The sequence below is a fragment of the Molossus molossus genome, unplaced genomic scaffold, assembly GCF_014108415.1.
Source record: "Molossus molossus isolate mMolMol1 unplaced genomic scaffold, mMolMol1.p scaffold_m16_p_1, whole genome shotgun sequence".
Taxonomy (NCBI): Eukaryota; Metazoa; Chordata; class Mammalia; order Chiroptera; family Molossidae; genus Molossus; species Molossus molossus.
Genome location: NW_023425344.1, coordinates 79,732,184 through 79,738,799, shown reverse-complemented (window position 1 = coordinate 79,738,799; position 6,616 = coordinate 79,732,184). Strand labels below are relative to the sequence as shown.

General features: G+C 40.4%; 1 long non-coding RNA gene across 1 annotated transcript; it reads right to left on the bottom strand.

Annotated features, from left to right (window-relative positions):
- Positions 1–484: 484 nt before the first annotated feature.
- Positions 485–6,390, bottom strand: LOC118619833. The gene is made up of 3 exons (XR_004957331.1): positions 6,352–6,390; positions 5,451–5,621; positions 485–591 (listed from the first exon to the last, which is right to left on the bottom strand). It is a non-coding gene; the product is annotated as an uncharacterized LOC118619833 (long non-coding RNA).
- Between the last annotated feature and the right edge of the window lie 226 nt (positions 6,391–6,616).

The following is a 6,616-nucleotide window of genomic DNA, read 5'->3' as shown; positions in this document are numbered from 1 at the left end:
GAGCAATGGGGTAGTCCCAGAGACGTGGAAGTGGGGTACAGACTGACAATCCCCAGAAGAGGGTGTGGTGGGGGAGAGATAAACCACAGAACTTATATGCATATATGTTTGAACAATGGACATGGACAACAAAGCTTGGGACAGGGCGGGGAGGGAGGGGGAGAGGGGAATCAGTGGGTGGGGGGTGGAGGAGAAACATCTGTAACAAAAATAAATTAAACAAAAATAAATAGAAAATAAAAAAATAATAAAATAAAAATCTGATCATAATCTATATACCACATTTTTCAGTGGTTCCCAATATTCATACCCCAATACCTTATCGGTCTCTAGCCTATACCTTTCCATAAGTTTCATTAGAAAAAAAGATAAAAAATATTTGTAGTGGAAAATAATAAAAAGTTAGCCAGTATTCTGAAGTCCCTGAGCTTCCTACCAGCCACCTACTATAGTCACAGACACCCTTTCTGTACACTTACCTGGTCCACACAGAGGCCATAGGCAGACAGTCCCATTCTACTACTAACTGGTTTTGACTCAATCCCCTAGTTTCCTGGTGAGCTTGGTGGGTCATGTGTGGATCATGATCTCCTGTAAAAGACAGGATGAGGAATGGAGAGGAGGGGATACTTTTTTACCACATAAACTACGAGAAATCTTTAAAGATCAGGATATCAAAGATAAATCAGTAATGCAGCAAAAGAAAGCTTGCCCTCAGATACCACAATTTACCATCCTTTCTCAAGTTACAACAAAAGATCAACTTCTACTACGATGGCCCAGTTTTCCCTTTTTCTTCAAGAGAGAGAGAAGATAGCTTTGAAAAATTTCAAGAAGAAAGTATGTATGGGCAACAATTTGTATGTTTTTCTTCAGGCAAGCGAAAAAATGTTACCAATTAAGTGAAATGTTTCTTGATGAGGTTAGTTCTTCATTCGTTTATTTATTTAATAACTATTTATTAAGCACCTACTGTGTGTTATGCTTTGTTTTTTATAGTAGCGTGGAAATAAACTCAGACGGCGGGAGTGACACCACCAAGATGGTGACATAGGTTGTTCCTTTCTTCACTTCCTCTCACAAGAAGAAAACTAGTAACCATTTAAGAACAAAACACCACTGAGAGAATCTTAGAACATTAGGGTGTGGCTGAAGTATCCCCCTGCATCACAGAGACCGAGACAGACTCCATTAGGGAGCTGACCACATTGGTCTCTCCCAGGACAATGCGTCACCCTGAAGGGAGGTCTCCCCTGAGCCTTCAGTGGGAAAAGAGAACTCAGGGGGACAACCAGCCCCTCTGAGCATTGGGAGTTGCTCTGTGGGAACCCCTACTCTGATCTGACACCATGGAGGCCGCAGGGAAATCTAAGGTATTCAAACACTGGGAATCTGGCTATGATGGAAAAGGGGAGGGAGCTTATAGCAACTAGCACAGGAAACCAAGTTCCTACCAACCAGCAGCTTTGCTTATCTTCAGAACCAGGTCAGGGGTACACTTTCTGACCAGGGAATTTGGCAGTGTTCAGATCTGCCTGACTTGGATCTTCAAGCAAAGATCTTCCAATCTTTGCCCCATCCCGAGGCAAGGAGCGGAGTCACAGCCCCATTCACTGTGGACAGTGCCTTCCAGCCCCAGCTGACCAGAAGGGCTGGCAACAGCTCCTGAACAGTGCAGCCCAGTGTTGCTCAAGAGGAGAAGTGGGCAGAGCCAGTAATTTGCAGAGCAAAACAAGAGGGCCTATTTGGTCAGGGAACTTAGGGTGTGGGTTGGCTTGAGTTAAGACAAAAAAGAGTTTTACCAGCTTTAGAGCCGCTTCTCCGGCTGCACCTGGGCAGGGAATCCAGTCCGCAGCCCTACTCCTCACTGGGTACAGTCATCAGTCTGTCCAAACTGGGAACCTAACCAGAACACACGAGAAGCTGCACAGCACATCTACTAGCCCTGTGTACAGTGGCACTTGAACAGAGAGCACAGCCACGGTGTTCCCCATCTGCAAAGCAAAACCAGTGACCGCACCTCACCAGAGAATTTAGTGCACACTGTGGACTGATGCGGGTCCCCAAACTATGAGCTGTACGAGCCCTGGGTCCTGTTCTGCTGCCCTGCCAGGTCGGGAAAGCTACTTTATAGCTCTATGCACCACTGAAATTAGTACTCATTCCCAACCATCTAGTAAGCCTGATCAGCGAATCCAGGCAACCATGGAGCACATCCTACTACCTCATTTGAGTAGCACATCAAGCCACCAATCCTATCCAACTGTTTTCAGCCAGTGATACAAACCCCATCTCCGTCCTCAGAGCTCAGTCGCCTCACCCCAAATCAAACCATAATAGCAGGGCCCACCTGCCCAGGAACATTACAACAGACACTTAGAAACCCGAACTGAGGCAAAAAGCAGTCTCTGCCAAAGCAAACCTGTCAAGTCTGGAAGAGAAGCCAATTTCTCAACTGCACAGATACCAACGTAAGGAATCAAAACTCATGAAAAATTAGGTAAATATGACACCATCAAATGAAACTAATTAGGACCCAATAACTGACCCTAAAGAAATGGAGATCTATGAACTGTCAAATAATTCAGAATAATCTTCTTAAGGAAGTTTAGTGAACTACAAAGAAACACATATAGACAACTAAATCAAACTAACAAAACAATGCATAAATAAAATGAGAAGTTAACAAGAAAATAGCAACTATCAAAAATAAATAAATAAACACAGAAGTCCTTGAGTTGAAAAATACAACTCAATTGAAGAAATCAATAGAAGTTTTAAAAGCAGACTTGATCATACAAAAGAAAGAACCCAGAGAATAGAACATTGAAAATTTCAAAGTCAGAGGATTAAAAGGAAAAAAAAGAAAAAGAAAAAAGCTTATGGGATACAATAAAAAAATGATAATTGCATATAGGAATTCCAGAAAAAAAAAAGAAAAAGAAAAAGATGAAAGTATATTTAAAGCAATAATGGCTGAAAACTTCCTGAACCTGGAGAGAGAAATAGATTTCTAGATTCATTCATGAAGCCCATGCACCAGAAGGTGGTGGGTTTGACTCCTGGTCAGGGCATATACAAGGGTTGCAGGTTTGATCCACTGGAACATGTCCTGGAGGCAAATGATGGATGTTTCTCTCTCATCTATATTTCTCTCTCTCCTCCTCCTCCTCTCTTTCCCTTTCTCTTTCTATGAAAAAAAAAAAATATATATATATAACTAAATTTTTTAAAAATTAAATTGTGAAAAGTCAAATAAAAAGATAATTTTAAGAGCAGTAAGAGAAAAGAGAGCCCTGGCCGGTTTTGCTCAGCGGTCAGAGCATCGGCTTGCAGTCTAGAGAGACCAGGGTTCAGTTCCTGCTAAGGGCATGTACCTCGGTTGCAGTTTGTCCCTGGCCCGGGTTGGTTTTGCGGGTGGCAGCCACTCGATGTGTCCCTTTCACACTGATGTTTCTCTCTCTCTCTTCCTCTCTCTCCCTCCCCCTCTATCTGAACAAAAAATGGAAAAATGTCCTAGGATGAGGGAAAAAAAAAGAGAGAGAAAAGAGAGTCATTATATACAAGGGAACCCCCATAAGACTATTCGTGGATTTCTCAACAGAAACTTGCCAGGACAGGACAGGATAAGATGACATATATTCAAAATATATTTTAAAATATAACTGTCAACCAAGAATTCTGAAGCCTCAAAGCTGTGCTCAGAAACAAAGGGAGGATAAACACTTACCCAAACAAACGAAACTTGAGGGAGTTTATTACCACCAAACCTGCCTTACAAGAAATGTTAAAGGGCCCTGGCCAGTTTGACTCAGCAGTTAGAGTGTTGCCCCATGGACCAGAGAGTCCCAGGTTCAGTTCCTGCTAGGGGCACGTACCTTGGTTGCAGTTTGTCCCCGGCCCCAGTTGGGGTTGTGTGGGTGGCAAGCAGTCAATGTGTCTCTCTCACATCGATATTTTCTCTCTCTCTCCCTCTCTCCTTCCCCCTCTATCTAAAGATAAATGCAAAAATGTCCCGGGTGAGGATAAAGAAAAAGAAATGCTAAAGGGAGTTCTTTGTGTGGACTTAAAAGAATCCCAGTTAATATCATAAAAACATAAAAAGATAGTGTGAATCTCTCTGGTAACAGTATACAGAGTCATAGTTGGATTATTCGACAATATTGTAATAATGGTGCATAATTCACTTAAAACTGTAGTTTAAACATTTTTTTAAATGAATGTAGTAAAAATTACCATAACTACAATAATCTGTTACTAGTGATACGATATTAAAAAAAAAAATTCAAAAGAAAAGCTTTCTTCTTAAACCTCATTGAGATCTGACAGACCATAAAAAAAAAAAAAAAAAAAAAAAGTGACCTATTCTTTCTCTGTGTCTTTCACAGTCACCCCTAACCTTCCCTGTGGCCTCTTCAGCAAGGCTCCAGTCCTCAGAGAAGCTGAGCTTCCACTAACCCACTTCCCCTACTCGGTATCTACATGTGTGATTTCCTCTGTGACTGTCAGCGTAATCTCCCTGCCTTTTTTCTGTGATGCCCGTTTTTAGTCAGTACTAATTATGAATCCCTATATACGGCATAGTATATTCTCCCAACAGGGACTAGAGAAGCAAAGGTGAGTAGGAAAGAACATCTAACCTAGAAAACCCTCCCGTCTGATGGCTCTTGTGCTATTTATTTTTGTTTCCCTGACACCTCTGCGTGCGTGAGTGGAGGGGAGTGAAAGCCCGGGAAGAGGGGGGAGCAGCCGCTGATGCGATCTTTGCCACGCGCTAGGGACTTTACGTGTCAGTATCAACTTTCACACCTTCTATTACCTTTATTTCACCAACAGGCCTGAGAATCAGAAGAGGCGATACCCAGGTCTCATAGCTAAAAACAAGCAAAACTAAGATTCAAAGTAAAATCTGTCAACTCCAAAATCAATGATCTTTCTAGTAATTAGGCTTATACATATTTAAACGCCAAGTTTGTTTAAAAACAACCGAAAGAAAGTTTTTTTTTAACTGATGTATTGCTCGCTGATCTAAAAATTGAAGTCTATTCTCAAACATCCACTTTATCACCCTTAAACATGTCACTCTTTTTTTTGTTACTCAGTGTGATCTTCGCTGCTTTCTGTGTTTGTTCAGCACTTGCATATTTGGGAATGTGATCAATCACAAGTCCATTAAATACTAACCTGAGCCTACATAGTTAAAAAGGTTAAATAAAAGGAAAGTGAAATAGTGAACTAAGTATTCATGCCTGAGAATGTTCAGCTCTTTAAAAGCATTGACATATGGCACGTTCTGCAATGGGAGGACAAATATGAGACTGTTCATTAACAATTTTAAGGGTAAATCAAATTTCTTATTCTTACAGTAAAACGATTCGCACCAGGCCATTGGAGTTTGACCCACATAGAAAATGGGAAGTAGCTGGGGAGCTGGGAGGGGATACACTTACGTGGAGAACTAGAAGGTCAGCATTAGGGCAATGGAAGAAATACCCAAACACACTGTGGTCAGGATTCCATGTGCTAAGACACGGGCTGGTGGTCAGACATCAGCAGTAAAGACATCAGTTCTGATTCGCTGCTGTCTGGCTAATCTGTGATGAACAAAAGTAGACTGTCTTCTTTTTAGAAAGGATATGTTGAGGCATGGAGAAAGAAAGACATGGGTCTGAATCACACAGCTGAGACCAAGGCCCATACCACAGACTTACTGTTTCCTATTAGATTACATAGCCTCCCTGGATAGTTTTATCAAACTAATTACGATTTGAGCTCTTCGTGCTGGCTGACTTCAGATTTTAAATATAGATAAACTTTAATAATAAGGGTGAATGGTTTTAATTACCAAAAGCTAACCCTTGGAGTGTTGTACTGGTAAATGAATGCTTCATAACATCTTGATCTGTAAAAAAATAGAGGAAGAACCTCTTCATCCTTATGCTACCCTTAAGATTTCTCCACACCATTTTCCAGCAGTAACAGCTGGCCGTAAGTAACTCGTATTGATTGTATTAGTTGAAATCCATTGATAGCAATGTACCTTCTGATAGTTTTTTTTTTTTTTTTTTCTTTAGCAAAACCACCACGTGGAATCTACTGCTGTATTGCTGTCAAAAATGAACATGTACTTAGTTGCAGCCACTGAACTCATGGGCAAACATGATGAGATGTTATTGAAATTTACTTTGTATTCTACATAAACCAAAAAGCCAAAGCCATTTATTCTTCCGACAGGTCACTTTACGAGTACTATAATAAGAACATCTCTTAAAGGAATGTGTTTGTGTACATGGTTTTATCTGTACTTTCATATTTTCGAAAATTTGTACTTTCAGTGGGAAAAGTACTTACTTTTATCAAAAATGGAAGAAATTCTATTCTGTTGTTGATGTTTTCTAAAGTGTTGCTGAAATATTTTCTCTGAAAATAGAAAAAAAAAAAAGAATTATTTAGAATTAAAGAGGGATTTCTTTTGTAAACTCCCAAGTTTAACTTAACTGAGTGAAGGAGGCTTTTTTTAATATAGTTAAAGCTGGAAAAATCATTCAATGAAACAAAATGGAACAGGGAAGAAGATACATTCCAACACAATTAAAAAGCTATAGCAGTACAGGGA